Genomic DNA, 25,596 nt, shown 5'->3' with positions numbered 1-25,596 from the left:
CTCATCGCCCATGACCTCACCAGCCTCTCCCTCGATCGCAGATGAGGTATTTTTTTAAGTTACTGCGGCCCTGAAATGTTTGCCACAGCAAGGGCGCTTTCCTCTCCTGTTCCTGTACATACGATGCCCTGGAACCAACTCCTTCTGAAGCTTAAGCACCACTATGAGCCTGCTCCTTCCCGCTTCGCCCAGCGTCAATACTCCTGCCATTGCGTCCAGAAAGAAGGACAGCCGATCAGCCACTACGTGGCCTCTCTCAGGGCGGCAGCTATTAATTGCGAATTCCATGACCTCGATGAGGCATTGCTCGAACAATTTATCTATGGCCTCCGAAATGTCAAACTCCATCGGCACATTCTCTCGCATTCCGAATTGATGCTGAAAATTGCCGTGGATGACGCCCGAGCCTACGAGATGGCTGACCAGTCCACCCCGGACGTCAGCCATTTCTCTCAGCCACCGCCTCACACTGCTGCCGCCCCCCGTCTACAATCCAAATGCCTCTGCCTCCTATCGCACTGACATTGACCTGGCCATTGATCGCCTGCAAGCCCTCTCTACTAAGGACGGCCGGCCCTGCCTTAGCTGTGGCAGCCAGCACCTCCGTTCCTCCTGCTGTTTCCGGGCTGCAGTTTGCCACAAGTGCGGCAAGAAAGGCCACCTAGCCTCTGTCTGCCATTCGGCGCCTTCTCACCACCATGCTCAGCCACCGCCTCCTCAGCTGCCCCGCTCTCCAGCTCATCTGCCTTCCCGCCGGCAAAATTCCCTGTCAGTGTGCGACCCTGATGATACCTTCCTGGAATGGATCATTGACTCGGCCTCTTCTTCTATGGGAGGCCGAGGTAAGCTGCACCTGCCTGCCTACATCGAGGGCGTCCTCTGCTCCATGGAAGTGGACACTGGATCACCCCGATCCATTATGTCCTGGGACACCCTGCACTCCCTCCTTCCCCACCTCCACCGCCAGCACCTGTCTCCCATGGACTGTCGCCTCCGGGACTACCAGGGGAACCCTATTCCCTTACTGGGTTGTGGCCATTTCCTAGTCTCCTATGGTTCCTATCAATCTGTTCTGCCCCTGCTTATTGTCCAGAATCCCCTGGCCTCTTTGCTGGGACTCGATTGGTTCCAGGCTCTGGGTCTGTCTATTTCTGGGGTCCATGCTATCTCTCTCCCCCCTCCTTCCTCTGATCCTGACCTCTCCTCCCTCCTTTCGGAATTTTCTGATGTTTTTGACCCCTCCCTGAGCTGCTACACTGGCACGCCCATCTCTTTAAACCTTGATCCCTCCGTGGCTCCTATCCACCTTAAAGCCCTCCGCCTGCCCCTTGCTCTTAAGGCTAAAGTAGATGCTGAGCTCGATAAGCTCATTGCCCAGGCGATCTTAGAGCCTGTTGACTTCTCGCCCTGGGAGACGCCTATTGTGGTGCCTTTAAAGTCCGACGGGTCCATTCAGATCTGTGCGGACTTTAAATCGACCGTAAATAAGGCCTTACAGTCCCACCCATACACCGTGCCCTATTGTGACACATTGCGGTGCTTTCAAATGCCGCCACTTACAGTTTGGCATCAGTGTTGCCCCGGGCATTTTTCAAGGACTCATGGAGCATTTGCTCCATGGCATTCCCGGGGTCACACCCTATTTTGACGATGTCCTAATCACCGCTAAGGATCGATTAGGACTCGCCAAAACACTGCGGTTGGTTCTTCAGCGCTTCCGCGCTGCCGACCTCCACCTCAAATCCTCCAAATGCCAGCTGGGTGTCCCTGCCGTCACCTTCCTGGGGTACCTTATTGACAAATATGGCATCCACCCTGACCCATCCAAAGTCGAGGCCATTCTCTCCGCCCCCACCCCCTCTAACAAAGTCGAGCTCCAGGCCTTCTTGGGGCTCCTCAACTTTTATTCTTCGTTCATTCCCTATAAAGCTACTCTTGCTGAGCCTCTCCACCGCTCCTGGACACCTCCTCCCCTTGGAATTGGACAAGCCGTGAGGCGCATGCGCTCGCGGCTGTCAAGCGCTCGCTCACTGCCCCTCCCGTCCTCGCTCAATATGACGACTGGTTTCCCCTTGTCTTGGCCTGCGATGCCTCCCCCTTCGGCGATGGTGCTGTCCTCAGCCACGCCTACCCTGACGGCTCAGAGTCACCCATCGCTTTTTACTCCCGCACCTTATCCAAGGCTGAGCGGAATTATAGCCAGCTGGATAAGGAGGCGCTGGCCGCCATTGCGGGAGTCAAAAGATTTCATCACTACCTCTACGTCCGCTCCTTCTCTCTTGTCACCGATCATAAGCCCCTCCTCGGCATCATTGCCGCCCTACTCCCCTTATTCTCTCCCCTGCATGTCGCGCTGGGCGGAATTCCTCACTTCCTACTCCTACACGCTTTCCTATAAGCCAGGTGGCCACATTGCCCATGCTGATGCTCTGAGCCGCTGCCCTCTGCCTCTCCCTGTCTCCGACCCTGCCCCTACCCACATGCTGTGCCTCATTGACGACCTCCACCTGCCGATGTCTGCTTTGGACATCGCCCAGGCCTCTCTCGCTGACCTGATCCTCTCCCGTGCCATGGCTGCTGTCCACCGCGGCTGGCCTGCCTCGTCTTCTGACCCACAACTCCTTCCTTTTTTTTGCCGCCGCACGGAGCTGTCAGTCCTCCAGGACTGCCTCCTCTGGGGCAACCGTGTCATGGTTCCTGCTTCCCTGCACAGCGCTGTCTTGACCCGCCTCCATGACGGCCACCCTGGCATCGTCCGCATGAAAAGCCTCGGCCGCTGACATGTCTGGTGGCTGTCCATGGACATGGACATCGCCTCCTGGGTCCAGCACTGTGGCCCTTGTCAGGTTGTGCGACCAGCACCTCCAGCCGCTCCAGCTCGAGATTGGGAACGGCCGATGGCCCCAGGGAGTCGACTTCACGTCGACTTCATGGGCCCCATGGATGGCCGCACTTTTTTCTTGTTGTGGACGCGTGGTCTAAGTGGGTCGAGCTGTTCCCCATGACGAGCACGACCTCAGGAGCCACCATCCGAATCCTAGACTTCCTGTTCACCACCCACGGCCTCCCGGACATTATCGTGTCCGATAACGGACCCCAATTCACCTCAGAGGAGTTTCAGAACTACCTCTCTTCGTTGGGCATTCGCCATGCCCCTGTCTCTCCCTACCACCCTGCTGGCAATGGCCTGGCAGAACGGGCCGTCTGTTCTGCCAAGGAAGCTTTCGCCTGCATGTCTGCCCTGCCCTGGCCTTTCCGGATTACTACCTACCTCCGCTCACAACACTCTACCCCTTGCCCTTCCACCGGCAAGAGCCCTTCTGAACTTTTAATGGGCAGGCATCTCCGGTCCACTCTCTACCGCCTTCACCCTCTCTACACCCCTTCTTCTTCCCTTCCTTCTACCTCCCTTAGGTCTTTTCTGGTGGGGGAGGGGGTCTTCGCCTGCTATTTCGCGGGAGACCCAAAATGGGTGCCAGGGCAAGTCACTAAAATAACAGGGCCCTGTTCCTACAGGGTCCTCCTCTGCGATGGGAGACATTGGCGGCGGCATGTAGACCAGCTGCGACGGTGACCACCCGAGAGGCCTGTGGACAGACCAACATTGCCAAAACAACCAGGCCCTAACAATGCCACCTGCCGGCTTGACAACCACAAACCCTCTGTCTCCGAGTCTGCGCTACCCATATCCGGTGTGCTAGCAGCCTTACCTTTGCATGCTGGTGCCTTGCCGGGGGTTGGGCCTGTCGGGGACTCCGTGCTGCCGACTCGTCACCAGGGCGGAGCCGACACTCCTCCTTCCTTGGGGGCGATGCCATCTTTACTAAGAAGATCGCAGCGCGTGCGCAGGCGACCTACATACCTTGAGGAATACGCCTGCGCAATCCAGGGGAAAGGGGTGTTATGTACTGTCGGGCCTGGCCAGCAGAGGGCGTCGGGAGAAATGCCTCTGATTGGCCCAGGCGCGCCTGCCGGCCAGCGGGAAAAATACTCAACTCCCATTGGTTCACCGTCTGACAGCTGCATGTATAAATGGCTGTCAGACGGCTTCTGTTGTGCTTGTTCCTGTCAGTTCTGTTCTGGTTAATAAAACGTGTTAGTTGGATTCAGCTGTCTCCATCTCCTCAGTTCAAGCTACAACAGTATCCAAAGCAGATCATCCAGATTCAGTCACAGCTTTGTTCCATATAGTATCACTGTGTGAACTCTCAACTTTCTTCTTTCTGCTATGTATTCAAAATGGACAGTGATTAATATACTGTATATCTGGGTATGTCAGTGTGTCTTGTCTTGTCTTTTATCTTATATTCTTATCTTCCTTGCATGGCCTGCAGTGGTTTAGTAGCAGTGGACATTGTAATGCTTTGTTGTGGTTTGCATACATTTAACTGTTCATCCACTCAAGTAAAAATATAAGTGTTCTGTAAGGCCTAGCTAGCCACAGAAAAGAAAGGAAGTGCCAATTGTTCCTCTGGCACCAAGGGGAATTTTCTAGTGAGAGGCTGTTATGGTTGGTTTGTCTGGACCAAACATCCCAACAGGTGCATATCAATGTAACCCCAGTTTTTAAAGCCTTTTGAGAGTCCAGATGGCAACATGATAGGACAGGACCTACCAGTACCTAAAGGTGCGATGCAGATATGTACCATAGTTGTGGTTTTGTTTTTTAAAAATAGCTCACGGTAATTGGTGTCAGGGTGCCAATAAGAAATCAAACTTCTCATATCCCCAGCTAAACATGATATCTGGCACCACATGTATCAAACAATTTTTTAAGATTTGAATCTGTGCTCAATTTCTTTTCCTATTATGTAAACATCTCCTGAAAACTTCATGTATTCTGAACATCAAAATTAGGAATCCTTTTCAATTTATATGTCATCTCGGGAAAATAGAAATTAATGTTCCCTCCGGAAAAGTATTCTTCTTAGCAAAACATTGTCTAAAAACACTGCCAAATAATACAAGCAACACAATAATGCATAAATGAAGTTCATGGATTGGCTGTGATTTAATTTGCAGTAATGGAATGATTGGTGTTAGGTGCCTGTCCAGAGCAGGATGAAATGAATTGATATTTCAGCAAAGTCATTTCATATCAAAGACTGTCAAGCCCAATCGGCAAAAACCAAAAAAGCACAAATGGGTAGACAAACATTGGATTAAGAAAGCTTATTCATAAACACATTTTCTGAGGTCTATTTATAGAAGGAGAGATTATAATAAATTCCCCAGCTAGGTGAATAAATAAAAATCAAACTCTTAGAAACAGTGCCAGTTTCCATCAACTTGAAAGTTTTAACAGTGAGAAAAAAAGTTCTCAGTTCTTGGAGGTATCATTGCTGCTATAATTGTAGATGGTGAATGTTTGATGCAGTTCCAAGCGCAAAAAAAAAAAAAAACTATAGGAAGCCTAAAATAGCCAGTCAAATCACTGAATGAATTGGCCATTATTGGTGACTCCTTTGGTCCCATAAGCCAGGACGATGGTATTGCAGGTGATTCACAACAAAGGACCCTTTTGACAATATCTTGCCAAATGTGGATTTTCAGGGAGGCTGTGCTGTCTTTTGGCTAATTAAGATGATATGCTTCATTTAGTTTTGAGTGCTGTATGTTGCTCTTTTGAGTTTTCTCCTTACTTTTAAAGTTGGTATTTTACGTTCTGTTACGACATGATCTTTTTAAAAAATCCTGGTTCTTGTATGTCCTTCTAAATATTCCCTGAGCTCAGGAGCTATTCTTAAATGTGCTAAATAAAAGAGGAATAAAAATAATGGTCTTTCACAACCTATATGACATTGAGATATATTGAAGCTGCAGCTACTAGCATGGACAGTTGGTAGCCCACCAGAGCAATTGGATTAAATCAGATTCTTCTTCTTCTCCTCCTCCTCCTCCTCCTCCTCCTCCTTGTTTCTAATAGCACTCTTTCCCACTCTGCTTTCTATTTATTACTGAAAAAGAAGTCATGGAACCAGAAATAATAAGCTTAGCATCAAACCTTTTCAAAGACACCACAGTATTTATTTCAGTCCCTTCCATCTAGTCCACCTGCTGTTATCTTCTACTTCCTTCAACTGTACTATGCATAATATTGTTTTCCCCCCACTGGTCCATTTTCTGAGTTCTTCATATGCTGAAATCTAGGTAAATTTCTCCCTGCTAAAAGGGAGCAATTAGCTTACATTTGGGATAACCCTGTTAGTTCTTCTTGTAGCGCTTGGTAGTTTTAGTACGGTAAATATCTCCTATTCCATCATTCAGAGATGTATATCAATCACCATAGAGAACCACCATAGAGAATAGAGCTGGAAGGGTCTTGGAGGTCTTCTAGTCCAGCCCCTGCTCAAGCAGGAGGACCTATACCATCTCAAACAAATGGTTGTCCAATCTCTTCTTGAAAACCTCCAGTGATGAAGCACCCACAATTTCTGCAGGCAAGCTATTCCACTGGTTAATTGTCCTGAGTGTTAGGAAGTTTTGTCTTAATTCCAGGTTGCTTCTCTCCTTGATTAGTTTCCATCCATTGTTTCTTGTTTGATTTTTATGGTGCTTTGGAAAATAAATTGACCCACTCTTCTTTGTGGCATTCCCTCAAATAATGGAATACTGCTATCACATCACCCTTAATTCTTCTTTTCTCTAGACTATCACTTTTCTTCATTCTTTGTTAGCATCTTATTTTCACTGTTTTCATTTTATACAGTGCCATTAAGGGAAAATGGTTTGTATATACAAATTGATAGCCAGGCAAAAATTTGTATATAAAATAAATGCATATACATAAAGTGAAGGAGGAGGTAAACATAGATACAGACAAGTGTGTAGCTCTCTCCTTCCAAATGCACAGGGATATTTTTGGTTGCTTTAGAAGGTGGCAAGAAAAGAATTGGATATCTTAAAATGTTCTCTCTCATTATTAGCCCATTCATTTGTTTTCCATTCAGTTCACAAATAGTTTTGATGCCGTTAAATGCAGCAGAACTGGCTGTGATTATTGCTCTGGGTCGTAATGGACAGTAGAACAGACGAGCAGCAATTCTGAAAAAGCCTGTTGTTGTTTTTAACAAGCATGTTTCCCATCCCTTTTTAATTGCTATGAAAATGTGAGGACACGATGCCATCCTCTGAGTTGCTAGGAATCCAAGAGCACAGACAAACAGAAACAGAAACTCTACACTCCCCCCCCCCCCCGCAAACATAATTTGCTGAATGAATAGGTGAAATCTATAAAGACCAATTAAATGCTCAAATCAATGTCATGTTAATTCTACCTGGGAATTTTAGAATGAACCAAATCCCATAAGTATATGAAAATACTTTGGGGAGGAGGGGGGAGGTGGAGAGGAGGGGGCCTGGTAGTTCATTCATTGTCCAATTTTAGCAGTAAATACAGTTAGATGAGAATACAATTTATTACTTATTCATATAGCCAGCCATATTTTATAGACTGAATCCCTTTGCTCGTAAAAGTACAAGTCAATATGTCTTAATTTGCTGCTGGGATTTACATATTGTTGTAAGCAATAAATTCTGAAAAATGAAGGATTATTCTCCCCCCCTCCCCCCCAAAAAAAATCCTGGGAATCTGATTTTGGGTGGTATATAAGTAATTTTTGACTTATGATCACATTCGGGGCCAGAGTTTCTGTTGCTAAGCAAGACTTGTGCCTGATTTTACAAGCATTTTTGCAATGGTTGCTAAGTGAATCACACCAATTGTTAAGTGAATCACATGATAATTCAGCGAATCCAACTTCCCCCATTGACTTTGCTTGTCAGGATCTATCTGGAAAGGTTGCAAGTGGCTTTCACAGGACCTCTGGATTTTGCAACCATCATAAATATATGCCAAGCTTTCAAGTTTTGATTAGGTGACCCTGGAGAGGCTGCCATGGTTATATATTGCAATGACTGGTCTTAAGTCACTTTTTTCACTGCTGTCGTAACTTTGAATGGTCTCTAAATAAATGACTGTAAGTTGTGCATTGTGACCAGATCTAGTGAGTCTTGGATATCCAGCGGATGTTCCGAATTGGAAATTCTGAAGGCAGGACAAGAAGCAATAGATGAAAACTAATCAAGGAGAGAAGCATCCTACTGTGTTTCCCTGAAAATAAGACAGGGTCTTATTTCCTTTTGACCCACAAAATATGGCTTGGGCCTTATTATCAGGGGAGGGCTTATTATTTTGGGGTTGCCAGGCAGCTGCTCCCTTGCGAGCGGACTCCCGAAGAGCTGGGCACAGCCTCAGGGGTGAAGCAGCCGTGAGGTGACCATGTTCATGAGCAGCTGCCTGGCAAACCCCCTCTCCAGCTGGGCAGAGCACCATCCACTGACCTAGGGGGTGTCCTGAATGTGCCAAGCCGCAGGAGCTGGGGGACAGGCAGAACGCCACATGGCTTGGTGCCTTAGGGATACCCCCTAGGTCAGTGAATGGCGCTCTGCCCTGATGGAGAGGGATTTTGCCGAGTGGCTGCTCGTGAGGGTGGTCACCTCATGGCTGCTTCACCCTTGAGGCTGTGCCCGGCTCTTCGGGAGCCCGCTCGCAAGGGAGCAGCCACCCAGCAACTCCCCCCTCCAGCCAGGCAGAATGCCACTTCCTAATCTAGCGGTATCCCGAAGACTTGGCACCTTCGGGAAACCGCTAGGTCGGTGAGCGGTGCTCTGCCTGGCTGGAGGGGGGGTTGTCCAGGGGGCTTATTTTCAGGGAGGCTTATATTTTTGCCCACACGGAAAATTTGGCAAGGCCTTAGTTTCAGGACAGGTCGTATTTTCGGGAAAACACAGTAGAATTCAGGAGAAATTTCCTAATGGTGAGAGCAATCAATCAGACGTTGTGGGTTCTTCATCACTGGAGGTCTTTAAGAAGAGATCATTTATCTGAAATGGGATAGGGTTTCCTGCTTGAGCAGAGAATTGGACTAGAAGACCTCCAAGGTCCTTTCCAACTCTGTTATTCTGTTCTGTTCTAAATGGCACAGAGCTGATTTTGCTTTCTGTTTTTCTATCTAGCCAAATTTATAAATAAATGTGCACCTTTCCTGCAAGCAAGTTCATGCTGGGTTTTAAAAAAAGGAACTTCTACTACTTGGAGAATTTGAGATGATTACATTAAATTTGGGGTTTATGGCATGCCACAAACCCTAATCTGTATCTACATTTGCCAATTACCATATAGGAAACATTATCAAATAGCTAAATCTCTGTACAATAATTCAGGGCTGCTAAAATAATATTTCAAGCACATATAGGCAATTCTCTCATATCTTAACTGCCATCTTGGTTACCCAATTTTGCAGGCTGCTTATTACTATAGATTCTGTAGAACATTCTATAGAATAGGATAGAATCTTGTCTCTATGGTAGATGGCTTCTTGTATGTACCTCTTAACGTCTATTAATTATTCAGAGTTGTTGTTTTTCTCCCAAACCTTTGCCTTTATGTCTGTGTGTCCAGCATCTCTGTCAGATCCCTAAAAGTGATACTACCATTCAATTGGGAAGAGGGGGGCCTTGGAGTCGATTTATTAGCAATGCCTGTGACAACTGATATTTTACAACTGGTTTCCTGGCCCCGAAGCACCTTGAGATCCCTCACCTTTTGGGGAATGTTTATGATGGCCATGTGGGATGGTTCACTTTAATGTCTAAGGGAAGAGAGCCATGGGAGTTGGTAAAGGAAACCTCTTCACACTTGTGTACTGGCTAAAATCTGCATTCTGCCTAATGGGAGGGGTCTCTACTGCTTTAATTCTACTCGCATTGCCTAAGGGGATTCAGACGTTGCTTTGAACTTAATGTTTTCATTTCTACTTAATAAATGCTTCCTTGTGAAATACTCCATCTCAAGAGTCTTCACTTTCTTAAGGTAGGAGAGGCAATCCTTACAATCTCTACTGATTACATCATCTCTATGGCTAAATCTGTATCTCTTGCTTGAAGCCAAGAGGTTGGAGAGCTCCTCCATAGAGCATAGCTAAATCCAGGGGTTAGCCTTGAGAAACTAGCTAGAAGACAAACTGACTTCCTAAATAAGTTATTTCAGGTAGACATACCTAATGTTCTACCTTTGGAAGTAGAGTTTATTAAAAATAGAGAACAAGATATGGCTATGTACACTCAGATGTCGGTTAAAAATTCACTTTCAGCTCCAAGTCCTGATACTATACATCTTGTCTTGTGAGATGAATCTTCTGGAAGTTCTACATAAACATCAAACTACATAAACTGAGACAAAAATCAGATAATGGTAGTTCTATTCTTGACATAGAATTGCAAACAGAACACACTAAGACGTTACTTAGACCTTAATCAGGGCATGGCAAGTTTCATTTTAAGCCATGCCTCATTTATAAATAACCAACTTTAAAGATCTCTTCATACCTTACCATCAAAAGGAGGGAGAATTTGTGTATTGTTATAACAATAAAGCAAATTATGCACCAGGGGAGGCCTTTTATTATGCATAGTGCATTCTACTTTGCTAGTTCTATTTTTAATGAAATCTGGGTCAGTGACTTTTAATAAATTTTAACTTGACTTGATTTTGTTGCCTCTTGCAACAAAGGCTGTGTTGTAGGGTTGCCTTTAAAGTGGTTCTATCCAGCTGCATGTCTTAATTCAGAATAATTATTCATTAGTGTTCTTCAGTTCTTACCTTGTTACAATACTCAGATTATTATTATTTTTGTTCTAAGTTAAATTTTTGGGCTTATTATCAGCCTGTGTGTGAGTTTTGTGAAGCTGGTCACCTTCTGCCCTCTTAAATGATAACACTAATGATAACAAAAGACTTGCACAATATATTTGAAATCATGGAAATTATTTTTACTGCAAGCATACTGTATATCTATGATTTAAAAAGTTATGAGAGCTGAAGTCTGTTGGATGCCAGGATTTGAAAATACCAGGATACCAGGATGCTCTTCTCTGCTTAAAATTTGCCAATACATGGTTTGTTTTCTTTCTTTTTACAACCCTGTAATCCCTTTTATTGGGATGGTCGAAGCAACTGAATGGAGCTGAGCGTTTACTGGCTGGATGCCCTTCCTGACTCTATGCGGAGTTCACAGCAAATCTTTTCTCTTTGCACCTGAGAGAGAAACATCGGTCACTGCCTAGAATTGTATCCTCCTGAGTGTGAGGTGAGTATCTGAACCTCTAGGCCACCGTACTGCTCAAATTGGTAATACACCTACTTACTGTTTAAACAAGAAGGTAGCAAACAGACTGTACATTGTCTTTCAACTCAGGTTAGAGGCCAACCTTCACTAACCTGGCTGACTGCTGGTTGGAGACTAACGTTAAAAGTTGTTTTATTAAGTGGTACTTAATCTCAGTACTACTTAAATGAACATCTGAAAGGGGATATTAAATGAGATCCTAGATAAACCTTTTCATTGCATATTAAATTGGGCATATGCAGAGAATGGCTTTCCCTATTATAGCCTACTAAGGCATTTTATTTAACACAACATTAGTCCTCTCTATGACTTTCCTTAATAAACTGATTACTTTTAGCATTAGGAGAAAATAAGATCATTCCCCCTTCATTTATACAGCTTGGTTTCCTTCATGCTTAGAAAAATGCCTTATTTTGAGCAATCCAATTCTCTCATAGAAATATTTAAGGGCAGAAGCCAGTTTCAAATTATGTTAAAACAACACCACATTTCCTGTAACAATAGAAAAGGCCCTACAGCAAATACAGCAGACACTGTGGTCACAGATTATCAAATGAAATCTTCATTGGGACCAAAAGGACAATAGGTTGTGAGCTGAAATAGGAGAAGATCTCAAGGTTCTGACCTATATGTATCTGTATGCATTTTTTTCCTGCAGCTGCATTAGCACAATTTTCAAAAATCAGAGCCATTGTTTCCTACCAGTTTGAAACAGGAAAAATGTAGTGGGATCAGGGCAGTTAAAGGAAGACCCAGGGCCATTAGAAGAGAGATGCTTGAACCCAGAAGACAGGTAAGTCTGAGAAAGAGGTTCAGAGTAAACCCAGCTTAATTACTATAGGTGTAAGTTGCACAGGAGAATTATTTTCATAGTCTTTCAAGACTCTGTTACAACACCCAGCCAGAAAGAAAAAAATATTTCCAGAATTCTTGAGAGTGCTTGATATAAAGGAAGCGGGGGATTAGGGGTTTTTTAGTAAAATGTTTTGTAAAGCTTTTAAGGGGTTCCAGGGAGCGGGGAGGGTTGGTTTGGCCCTGGGGTATGGATACAACCAGGCCAACAGGTAGGGTCAAGACGGAAGGGAGGGTCAAGACGGAAGGAAGCGAAGCGGAGCGGGTGGGAGGAAATAACATTCCTATAAGGGGAATTCCAATCACGACGGTCGTAGGGAGGGGCAGGCGCGAGGACACCAGAAGAACGTATAGTCGGTTGGGAGACCGGGGCCACTGGATACGCCCGGTCGCTTGTACCAACCCCCGCAGACTAGGTGGACAGGATCAGCAGAGCCTGGGCCTTAGGCTGATGTTATGTAACGCGAGGTCCGTGGTTAACAAGGCCCCCCTCATCAGTGACTTGATCACAGAGGGGGAGCCGGACCTCGCAGGAATAGCGGAAACCTGGTTGGGCCCGGAGGGGGGGTTGCCCCTCAGGGAAATGTGCCCTCCAGGTTACCGTGTATTCCACCAGCCACGGGCCCAAGGTAGGGGTGGGGGGGTAGCAATTATCATCCGGGACGATCTGGCACCGAGAGAATTCACTGTGTCGCAGACATCTGGTTGTGAGTCTCTGGGCGTAAAGTGGGGCCCAGGGAGTCAGTTGGGCCTGTTGATAGTATACCTGGCTCCCCGCCATACATCAACGGCCCTGCCCGAGCTCCTCGAGCGGATCGCGGAGATGGCGGTTGAGACCCCCAAACTACTAGTGATGGGGGATTTCAACTTGCCGTCAACGGGAAAGGCATCCGAGGTAGCCCGGGAATTCATGGCTTCCATGACAGCCATGGGTCTGACTCAAGTAATTCAGGACCCCACTCACGAGCGAGGCCACATTCTGGATCTTGTGTTTGTCTCCGACCAGTGGACGAGTGATCTGGGAAGAGGGCATTTAGTCATCACGCCCCTGTCATGGTCAGATCACTCACTTCTCCAGCTGGACTTCCCTGGCGCTACTCCCCACCGCGGGGAGGCGGAACCAGATTATCCCAGATGGTTCCGCCCCAGGCGCCTGATGGAACCGGATAGGTTCCAGGCGGAGCTTGGGCCATTTCCTGCTGACCTGTCCCGCCCCCGGGCTGAGGACCTGGTAGCCGCATGGAATAGTGCGGCTGCCGGTGCCTTGGACCGGGTGGCGCCTTTGCGGCCTCTCCGACGGCCACGATCGACCCGGGCCCCCTGGTTTAACGGGGAGCTAAGGGCGATGAAACGCCTTAGGAGACGCCTGGAGAGTAAGTGGAGATCCTCCCGCTCCGAAGCTGACCGAACACAGGTAAGAGCCTACATAAGGACCTACCTTGTGGCAATAAGAGTGGCCAAACGTCAGTATTGTGCCACTCTTATAGCGTCCGCAGAGAACCGCCCTGCTGCCCTGTTTCGGGTGACCCGCTCCCTTCTGTCACAGGAGCAGCGGGACCCCCCATTGCAGGGCAGGGCAGAGGAATTTGGAGAGTTCCTGCAGGATAAAATCGATCATATCCGGAGAGGTTGGACCCACTCCAGTGCTCCAGTGGGGACGTCCGAGACTAGTCTTGAGAGACCATGCTGGGAGGAGTTTGACCCTGTTGTCATCGAAGATTTGGACAGGTTGCGCGGGCGACTGCGGGCCACCACATGTTTACTGGACCCGTGTCCCTCCTGGTTGGTGCTGGCCTCCTGGGAGGGCTCACGAGGCTGGCTACTGGGACTGGTGAACGCTTCGTTGGGGGAGGGCCGGATGCCGGCCGCCTTGAAAGAGGCGGTGGTCAGGCCCCTGCTCAAGAAGCCTTCTCTGGACCCAAAGGAGCTAGCAAATTATCGTCCTGTCTCCAACCTTCCTTTTTTAGCAAAGGTTGTTGAGAGTGTGGTGGCTCAGCAGTTTCCGCGTCACCTGGAGGAAGCTGATTATCTAGACCCGCGCCAGTCCGGCTTCCGACCCGGTCACAGCACGGAGACGGCCTTGGTCGCGTTGGTGGATGATCTCTGGAGGGCAAAGGATGGGGGTTGTTCCTCCATCCTTGTCCTATTAGATCTCTCGGCGGCCTTCGATACCATCGACCATGGTATCCTATTGCGCCGGCTGGAGGGGTTGGGGGTTGGAGGCACCGTGCTACGGTGGTTCCACTCCTACCTCTCTGGCCGGACGCAATGTGTGTTGACGGGGGAGCAGAGGTCGACCGCAAGGCCCCTCATTTGTGGGGTCCCACAGGGGTCGATCCTCTCGCCTCTCCTGTTCAACATATATATGAAGCCGCTGGGCGAGATCATCCGTGGTTTTGGGGTGAGTTACCATCTGTACACTGATGATACTCAGTTGTACATTTCCACCCCAAACCACCCCAACGAGGCTGTCGAAGTGATGACCCGATGTCTGGAAGCCGTACGGGTCTGGATGGATGACAGCAGGCTCAGGCTCAACCCCTCCAAGACAGAGTGGCTGTGGTTCCCGGCTTCCCGATTCAATCAGCATACTCCATCGCTGACCATCGGGGATGAGCAATTAGCCCCGGTGGAAGGGGCGCGCAACTTGGGCGTCCTCCTTGACGATCGGCTGACCTTAGAAAATCACGTGGCGGCCGTGGCAAGGGGGGCGTTCCACCAGGTTCGCCTCGTGCGCCAGTTGCGGCCCCTTTTGGACCGGGAGGCCTTGCGCACAGTCACTCACGCGCTGGTGACGTCCCGCCTGGACTACTGTAACGCTCTCTACATGGGGCTCCCCTTGAGGTGCGCCCGGAGACTGCAGTTGGTCCAGAATGCAGCCGCGCGGGTTATTATGGGGAGATCGAGATTCTCCCATATAACACCTATCCTGCGCGAGCTGCACTGGCTTCCTGTGGCCTACCGGGTGCGCTTCAAGGTACTGGTTACCATCTTCAAAGCGCTCCATGGCACAGGGCCTAGTTACCTGCGGGATCGCGTCCTGTCCCATACATCCCTGCGACCCACTCGCTCACACAGGGAGGGGCTACTCCGGGTGCCGTCCTCTAGAGAGTGCCGGGGGGCGGTGCCCAGGAGTAGGGCCTTCTCTGTGGTGGGCCCTACCCTTTGGAATGACCTCCCCCCAGACATCCGGACAACAACCGATCTTCGCTCCTTCCGTATGAAGCTGAAGACCTACCTGTTTTGTCAAGCCGGCCTGGCATAACGTTACAATCTTGCCACCCCAGGTCATTTTATAATGGGAAATTTTGTTTTTAATATTTTTGGGTTTTAAACTTTGTAAGTATGCTTATTTATGGACTTATTTTTACCTCCTCTGCACGATATATGGTGCTATCTTGATTATTGCTCTGTACGTCGCCCCGAGTCCCTGTGGGGAGAGGGGGCGACTAATAAGTTCAATAAAATAAATAAATAAATAAATAATAAAGGGCTTGAACTATGTTGAATTAAGAAATACACACGCTACGCTAATAAACATACAGAAACATACACACAGAGAGAAAGACGTCCCTCAAATAAACTCAAGTGCAATCATATTGTTGGGAGGGGGGAGGGGGGGAGGAAGGAAGGAAGGTGCCATTGCCAAAAGCTGCAACTAGATGAGAAAAGTGGTCATTTTATTAATTGGTTGCTAGAAAGCAAAAAAAGAGAGTTATTGGCTTCCATTCTAGGCCATATTTTTTTCAGTATAGACCTGGAGGTCGGGTTGAGCAGTGAGATTGGTCAGATGTTTAAGCCTGCAACAGTCCATTCATTATAATGAATTCTCTTGACAGTTAAGAACAAATAAAATTGAAGCTGTGGTTTTTAAATGCGTTAGGAAATCTCTCTCTGTGTGAAAGAGAGACAGAGAGGATGCAATGGATGGCTATTGAGCTGATAATGAATGATAATTATGATAATTATCAATAAAGGAATGAAAGAAAACATCATTTAGTAATCAGTAATGGGAAATAAGAGAAAATCCATGTTTTCTATATTCCCCAAAACGATACAAATGCTATGGAATAAATTAAGTTTCGCATGCCATCCAAACAAAGGAACTGAACTTCAGATAGAACACTATGATTATAACAACCCAATCTAGTTTTACAAACTAAACTCCTAATATAGTTGTCCCTCCATAGGATATATTGTGTTGCCAGTGGTATTTGTCAAAGAGAGCTGTGAAATTGTTTATGTTTGGAATTGGGAGGCATCTCATGAGGATTTGTAAGAGTTTGCTTGTTCTTCCGGGTCATTGGAATTCATACAATGGAGTTCAAACCTCACTCAAAATTAGTTCCCTGAGATTCGCATTCTCGGTCATAACAGTTCCTCCTTTGATCCTTTGTGAGTGAAACTTCCTCTTCCCAATATTAACTTCTATAATTTTATTATTCTATAGAGGAAGAGAGAGGGGAGGAGGAGGAAAGAGAGAGAAGGAGGGGAGGAAGAGGGAAGAAGAGAGAGGAGGAGGAGGAGGAGGTGGTGGTGGTGGTGAAGGGAGGAGAAGAGAGGAGGAGGTGAAGGGAGGAGAGAGGAGGGGAGGGGGAGGAGAAGGGTGGTGGAGGAGCAGGAGGAAGAGGAAAGAAGAGGAGGAGGAGAGAGGAGGAGGAGGAGGAGGAGATTCTGGTTCATGGAAAGATTTTTAAAAAGCAAATGCTACATGCCCACAGAACATTGATTCTTACTTTTATAAACATTCAGCATTGCTCACTTGGGAAAAACCAATAAAAGGAAAATAATGACATTTTAACTGCCTTTTAATATGATTTACCATTTTGGTAAGACAGGCCCTAGCATTGCATCATCTTTGAGCTCACTTTGCCAGAAGCAAGGTCAGGTAGATGGATCAATGTTGGGCAGAGGAGGAAAAATAAGAAGGAGGGGGAAAAACAAGTGTTGTTCCAATCTGGTGTTATTCAGCATCTCTATTAATTATAATGGCTTGTTCACCAGCATTCATAGTTAATTCCAGTTCTGAAAGAATTGCAACCTATTTGCGATGAAGAGGTAAGACTCACAATGTCAGTGAAAAATTTAGCATTGAACTGTAAATAAAAGAAATGCTAATATGTTTTGCAGCTATATTGGGAAGGGGACCTAAATGCAATAATGGCTGAAACTCACTCGTACAATAGGAATCAGCACTGATGGGATTGGGATATTTGCAAAATTATTATCTGAATTCCCACCAATTGAACCAATCTGCCCTTAGAGCCTTCTTGTTCTCCCAGACTGACAATGTACCCTTTGGCCTTTGGCTGGAAGAACAAATATTCACCCTTGGCCTATTAGCTGCCTAGCAGCCTTAACTGCACCTAGAATCATAAAAGACATAAACAAATTCATGTTGCTCTGGATGAACTCTGACCTTAGATCCCCTCTCACCTTAACCTCAGTTTTGGTTCTTGAAATGGTTCTGCCACTTCTTAGCCATGGAATGCTACTGATCTATTGCCACTTGCAAAGCAGCAGCCCCAATAAAAAGGATATGCACAATCATAATGTCATGTTCACAAACATATGGATTATGTAGACCTCTTATGGCCAAGAAGACCTTCAGTAGCCTTAATCCATCATGTGTTCTAGAGCATTTTTGACTCCCAAAATAGCAGCTGCCGAACCCCAAAAGAAAGATGATACATAGAAAGATGATGATGATAGATGATTGATAGATAGATAGATAGATAGATGGATGGATGGATGGATGGATGGATGATGGATGGATGGATGGATGGATGGATGGATGGAAGACAGATAGACAGACAGATATGCAGGCAGGCAGGCAGGCAGGCAGGCAGGCAGACAGCTAGTTGATGGCTAGATGGCTAGATATCTGGATGGATGGATAAATGATGGCTTGATAGATGGCTAGATAGCTAGATAGGTGGATGGATGGATGGATGGCTAGAGGGCTAGTTGATGGCTAGATGGCTAGATAGCTGGATGGATGGATTGATGGATGGATAGATAGATAGACAGACAGACAGACCTATCCATCTATCCATCTATCCATCTATCCGTCTATCCGTCTATCCGTCTATCCGTCTATCCATCTATCCATCTATCCATCTATCCATCTATCCATCTATCCATCTATCCATCCATCTATGCTATAGATCAGTGATGGTGAACCCATGGCACGTGTGCCACAGGTGACACAAGGAGCTATTTCTTAGGGCATGCAAGGCATTGCCCTGTCAGCTCCAATGTGCATGCGTGCACTGGCCAGCTGATTTCGGCCTTCATTTTTGGCCATTTTCTCCCTCGGAGGTTTCAGGGAGGCGAAAAATGGCCCTATGGACAAACCAGAAGTCGGAAAACAGGCTGTTTCCAGCCTATGGAGGGCCTCCAGGGGGACAGGGGAGGCTGTTTTTACCCTCCCTGGGCTCCTAAAAAACCTCTGGAGCTGGGGGGGGGGCAAAAAAAAAGGTCGACCGTGCCTTCACATGCCAAAAGCAGAGGGAAGGCAGGGGGGGTCACACATGCCTGTGGGGGGGGGGGTCATGTGTGCATGTGCAGGGTATGTGTGTGTGAATGTGCAGGGGGGAGGGTGTATAGAATTATCATTTGCATGACCCCCCATGCTCCCCCCACTTTTGGCATGCTAAGGCAAAAAGGTTAGCCATCACTGTTATAGATAGTAGCATCCATCAACATGCTAATGATACCAATTACACATCTCAATTGCATACTGATCACATGATGTTATCATTCTCCTGCCTTCTGAAGAAACTGCACAGATGTTGCTCTGTTGCAGTGTTATAAGCCTCATGGATGCTGGGCACAAGCTTTACTGAAGTAGCAGGATGTCTGAGAGTCCAACAGACTAGAAGACCTCCTATGTCCCTTCCCACTCTGTTATTATGTTATTCTGTAACTAATTTGTTCTCCCGACAAAAGAAGAATCAAAGTCACCTCTGCATGGTTGACTTAAAAAGAACCTTAGACAAGTCAAGCATTAAACCAACTGTATATTATTGCAATATTTGCCAGCTGTATTATGGGACAGGTAAAATTTGTTTACTTTAACAGATGATTTAGTATAAATGCAATATGTATTCATGCACAATATTGTTGCTTTCTGTATATGTCACATAGTTTAAATTTGCTTGCTAACTCCTCCCCAAGAGGAGTAAATAATGAATAAATTCATTATTTAAATGAATAAATAAGCAATAATAAAATAATACATGGATTGCAGTGTAGCATCCAAAAACTATCCTAAACAAAAGAAAACGGACTAAGAAAAACAGGGAAACTAATAGCAAGCAGGCTAAGTATCTAAATTGTTCTTTTTGTTTTATTCCTCCCCACCTCCATCTTTAACTGTTGCAAGTGAATCCATGCAGTTTTCTAGCTGACCGAATCAGCTGCTACCTGCCCTTGCAGATCAATGCAAATCATTTCTAGGCCATCAAAATCCCAAAATAAAGAAACAAAGAAAATCAATTCTCATTATTAGAGAAATCTCTCTTGGGTTGCCTGGAGGCATCCGCTCACCATTGGCAAGGAGCTGTGTGTGTGTATTTGTGATTGGGTGTGAGAGGTGTGATTTTCAAAGCTGATGTTGTGATCATTTTACAAATAGAGTCTGCTTCCAAAGACCCAAAGCCACTGGAGAGCAGATAAATGCAACCATCTCCATGGAGACACTGACCCCAGGAGGTTGAATTCCAAACTGTCTTACATAGCAATGCAAACAGTGTTAGCAGGAAGAATATGACTTCCTAAAGAATTGCATACATGTACCTCCAAATCTTTTACGTAGAAGAGACATGAAGCAATGGAAATAACAGAATAAACGAGTGGAAGGAAACTTGGAGGTCTTCTAGTCCAACTCCGTGCTCAAGCAGGAAACGCTATATACCAGTGATGGAGAACCTTTTAGACCCTGGGTGCCCAAACTACGGGCGTGCACATGCCCAAACTGAAAGACATACATGCACATGCCCGTGGATGCACGGACATGCGCGTATGCGCAGCAGAGACCCAAAGACCAACTGGACGGCAGGAGGCGGGGCATCCCAACACTGGCAGTGCGGTAAGAGTTAAGATATTTTTCTTTTGTGAGCTTCTGTTTCGTCGTTTGCAGGGAAACAGAACCTCACAAAAGAAACGCCATGGAGATCTGACCTGGGGAGACGGCATGCGTGCCAGCAGAGAGGGCTCTGCATGCCACTTCTGCACACGTGCCATAGGTTCGCCATCATGGCTATATACCATTGCTGACAAGTGGTTCTGCACTCTTTTCTTTAAAATCTCCAGTGATGGAGCAGCCACAACTTCTGGAGGCAAGTTGTTCCACTGGTTAATTGTCCTCACTGTTAGGAAGTTTCTCCTTAGTTCCAGGTTTCTTCTCTCCTTGATTAGTTTTCATCCTAGCTTAACTATCTCTTCTTTGTGGCTGTCTCTCAAATATCCCCAATTCCTGTGACTGTTCTACACATGTTTTAGCCTCCTGTTGCCTAATCATTTTTGTTGCTCTTCTCCAGAGTCTCAACATCTTTTTTATATTGTGATGACTGGATGCAGTATTCCAAGCATGGCCTTACCAAAGCTTTATAAAATGGTCCCAACACTTCAGGTTATCTTGATTCTGTCAATTTTACATAGGATTGCATTGGCTTTTTTAGCTGCTGCCACACACTGCTAGCTCATATTTAAGTGATTGTCCATTAGGACAATCCAATCAAATCCAATTCATAATCCAGACAATATATATACAATAGGCTACTGATATGATCTTTGATATGAAAATTAAATGCCTTAGCTGCAAACATGGACTCCATTTCAAATCTTTAACATAGTAAAAGACTAACATAGTTTGCCCTATGCTTTAAAATGGAGAGCCACCCTCTTCAAAATATGTTAATTAGTTGGGATCCACAACAATTCCAGTGGAATTTACTCACAATAAGGCGGTTTAGTCTTAGAGCCCTTTCGTACATGAGCCAATAAAACAATGCAATGGACTCTCTTTTGTGGGTGGGGCGGGTGGGGGGGCGTTAATTAGATTGAAATTTATGTTTTATTGTTTGCACTTCTTGGTTATGCAGGAGGGGAAAAATCAATGCAGCAAGTATTTATCTCTACCAGATAGCTGCATATCAGTTAACATCCTGTTGTTATGGAAGCATTGACTATTGTAAATAAAAGTCTCCTAAGACTCGGGGGTCAGATGTGAATCTCTTAAGGTTGCTTCCAAAGACCATGTAAAATCTAACTTAATAATTTAGAGAAGAACGTTCACCTAATCATTTGCAAGCTCAAATTCCAAACTCTTTCCTTCTAGGACTCTTCACTCAGATCTCCTAACCTCAATTCTGGCTCCTGAAATGGTTCTGCCACTTCCTAACCTAGTGTCCCATTAGTGATCTACTGATCTGTTACTGCTTGCGAAACAGCAGCCACAATAAAAAGGAAGACACTGATGAGTGCAGCTGTGCCTAGCAGAACATAAGACTCACATTCTCATGAATAAAGGCAAGTCTACGTGTCCCAGGATAATGTTGCGGGATCCAATCTGAGTTCAGTCACTGGGACCAGAGGTTTTGTCTTCCGAACTTTTGGATGCTTGCTGGAGCTCATCTTCAGGGAACTTCTCTTTAGCAGAATGCATGCTAGAGAGAAGTTCCTTGAGGATAAGCTCCAGCACCAGTCTGAAAGCTCAGAAGACTAAACCTCTGGTCACGGACCGATTCAGATTGGAACCTGTATATGGATTCTGTAGATCTCTTATGATCAGATAGACCTTTGGTAGCCTTTATGGGTCATGTGCACTGGGGTATTTTTGCTTCCCAAGATAGAAGTTGCAGAAATCCAAAAGATAGATAGTTAAATTAATGATAGATAAATGATTAGATAGATAGATAGATAGATAGATAGATGATAGATAGATAGATAGATAGATAGATAGATAGATAGATAGATAGATAGATAGATAGATAGATGTGTGTGTGTGTGTGTGTGAGAGAGAGAGAGAGAGAGAGAGAGAGGGAGGGAGGGAGGGAGGGAGGGAGGGAGGGAGGGAGGGAGAGAGAGAGAGAGAGAGAGAGAGAGAGAGAGAGAGAGAGAGAGAGAGAGAGAGAGAGAGAGAGAGAGATGGTAGTGTTCTGACCCAGCCTTAGGAGAAGCAAGAAAGAGACTCCTTGTCATGAAAAAAACCTCTCTTTATTTACCTCTTGTGAATTAATTGCAAAAGTCCAGCCAAGAGTCCTTCAAGGAGTTAACTGCAGCAACAGACCTTATCAGTTCCTTGCGATAATTGCAAGGCTTCCAGCTGAAAGGCTGCAAAGTAAATTCTGGCAAGCAGTCTTGGCAGGATAGGATCAGATAGGTAAATGATAATGATAGATAGAAAGACAGAATGTTTTGAAGTTACAAAATCTGCAATTTTACATGGGATTATGGAGTATCATGAGCAAGAAAGCTAAACATCTCTCTTTGTCTCTTCTAAATAGCTCAGCTCCAAAACCTGAAACAATTAGGCAGGAAATCACATTTTTGTCAGGAAGGAAGGAAGGAGGGAGGGAGAGAGATTTAAAAATGTTTCACTTTCTCCTACACCATCCATCCCATGCATTCTTCAGCCCTAGTGCACAGCACTTAAGACTGAAGGAAATAAAATTCTTATAATCTTACCCTGGAAAGAATTGTTTGCCAGGAAAACCAAGTAGTGGATGGCGAGAAGAAAGGAAATAGACATATGTACCATTGCTGCACTTCTAATTTCATTGTAAAAAAAGGCTTTTGAGAGTCAGGACATAATGGTCTGGATCTAGATTGGGTCCAACAGTGTTGGAAGAAATGTCCTTCTGGATTCGCCCCCAAGTGGGGAAAAATACACTGGAGGCATGGAGGCGGCTTACAAAGATGGTTTAATGTTTTAATGGAGGACAGGACCGCATGGCTGGAGGTCCTGGGGAAAAAGGTGATCACATGCTTCCAGGTGTTGGGTGATGAAGAAGAAAAGGGAAGAAGGACTGAAGAAGGGCTTGCAGGGCTTTTTATAATCTGTTCGGTCCCACCTCTCTGTTTCCTGTTCCTGTGTAAGAAATGTATCCTGATTGGTTTCAGACTCACATGGGCCTATGCAAGGGCAATTCTCTAGGCTGAGTTTTGAATCCAGGTTTGATTGAGTTCAGATGCCATGTGGTCAGTTGAGTAAAGGCTTATATTACCATGCCTTCATTCCCATCCCCCTGGAGCTGAAGGGGAGAAGTATTTTATTATGTAAAGTGGACTAGCTCGGGCTTTAATGGCTCATGGACAAAAGGTGGAGGCAGGAAGCTGCAGGGAGAGTTACCTTGTCTTTTTGAAACATGTTTTCTTTTCACATCCAGAGAAATGATCTGCCTTTTCAATATTTCCTAGGATATTTCATTTTTCTGGGAGAGGGCTGGGTGATAACTTCCTACAATAGTCTGCACACATTGAAATCAATAAGAATTTAGTTCTGGTAACTAGACTCTTTAAGTATTTTTCTGTAAAAACCACAAAAATCCTGCCTAAAGAGGAAATATTGAACCCTGCTTCTTTTCTACCTGCATTTCAGAAAAAGAAAGGAAGGGGAAGTTCTAGATCAGCAACCAAACTGTTTTCGTTGGCAAAACATTACATTAAATGTGATGATTTCCCACAGCTTCAATTCTGTCACCTTAAAATATGCACACTCTAGTTTCCAGCCTGGATCAAGATATAAACAGAATCTAGCAAAGGGAGCTCCCTCCCACAGCTCATAAACTACACCAATTCCATGTGTGTTGTTATTTTTAAAAGCCTGGATGCCATGAGTGGTTTTCTACAAACTTTACCTAGGATCAAACAGAGTATTTTAAAAATGACCTAGTTATTGTGTACAAAAATCTCTTCCCACCCACTACAATAATCCCTGCCTGCCATCTGTTTCTGGGGTAGCTAAAGCGCAAATCAGCAATTCTGTGACTTCATCGCAGGCCGGACTATGACATTCATGGTTGTTTCTTTCACCAGAGAAGGTATGGACACCTTTTGTGCAGTGCTTGGTAATGCAACAAATATTTTCAAGGTTGCTGGAGCAAAATATTACAGCCTAGTCTTTTATTTCCTTATTTATTGAATGGAAATTAAAATAGTGACCTATGAAGAGATAACACCATGTTTCCCCGAAAATACGACATGTCTGAAAATAAGGCCATGCCACATTTTTCTAGTGGGCAAAAATATAAGCCCTCCCCCACAAATAAGCCCCCTGGACAATCCCCCCACCTCCGGCCAGGCAGAGCACCACTCACCAACCTAGTGGTATCCCAAAGCTGCCAAGGGAAGCGGGGGGAGGCAAAAGTGATCGTGTTGCTTGGAGTCTTCGGGATACCGCTAGGTTGGCGAGTAGTGCTGTGTCCAGCTGAAGAGGGGGGTTGCCGGGCAGCTGCTCTCTTGCAAGCGAGCTCCCAAAGAGCTGGGCACAGTCTCATGGGCCAATGGCTGTGTTGTGCTGTCGCAGCAGCGCAACATAACAGCCATGAAGCGACCATGCTCATGAGCAGCCACCTGGCAAACCCCCATTCCAGCCGGGCACAGCGCCATTCACTGACCTAGGGGTATTGCCAAGTCGCGTGAGCGCCTTTTCACTGCCACCTGGCTCCCGCAGCTTGGTGCCTTCGAAATGCCAGTGAATGGCATTCTCCATGGCTGGAGAGGGGGGTTACACGAGCGGCTGTTCTGCTCCTGCTCGCACACCTCCCAGCCTCACAATGCCCTGGCCCAGCTCTCCCGACAGAGCCAGAGCACCTCCGCTGCTGCTGCCGCCACCATCCCTGCATGACTTTTTCGGCGGCTTCCAAACTGAGTCTTCCAGCAGTGGCTGCTCTGGGTGTATGCTCTATGGTTGTACGCTCTGCTGGCAGCTGGCCCCCAACCATAGAGCATATGCCCAGAGCAGCCATTGCCGGAAGACTTGGTTTGGAAGCTGCCGAAAAAGCCATGCCAGGATGGCCACAGTGGCGACAGCGGAGGTGCTCTGGCTCTGTCGGAAGAGCTGAGCCAGGGCATCATGAGGCTGGGAGGCACGCAAGCGGGAGCAGAACAGCCGCTCACGCAACACCCCTCTCCAGCTGGGCAGAGCGCCATTCACTGGCATTTCGATGGCGCCAAGCTGTGGGAGCCGGGTGGCAGCGAACAGGTGCTCACGCAGCTTGGCAATACCCCTAGGTCAGTGAATGGCGCTGTGCCTGGCTGGAAAGGGGGTTTGCCGAGTGGCTGCTCGTGAGCGTGATTACTTCATGGTTGTTGTGTTGCACTGCTGCAACAGCACAATACAGCCGTTCGCCCATGAGGCTTTGCCCAGCTCATTCGGAGCCCACTCGCAAGAGAGCAGCTGCCCAGCAACCCCAAAACAATAAACCCTCTCCTCATAATAAGGCCCAAGCCATATTTTGTGGGTAAAAAGAAAATAAGGCCCTGTCCTATTTTCGGGGAAACACAGTAGCAAAAAGATATGGATAGATGCAATTAGGACCACAAAGCA

This window comes from Natrix helvetica (genome assembly GCF_964273705.1).
Source record: "Natrix helvetica genome assembly, chromosome: 5".
Taxonomy (NCBI): Eukaryota; Metazoa; Chordata; class Lepidosauria; order Squamata; family Natricidae; genus Natrix; species Natrix helvetica.
The sequence above is the reverse complement of the archived record's forward strand: the minus strand, read 5'-3'. Positions refer to the sequence as shown.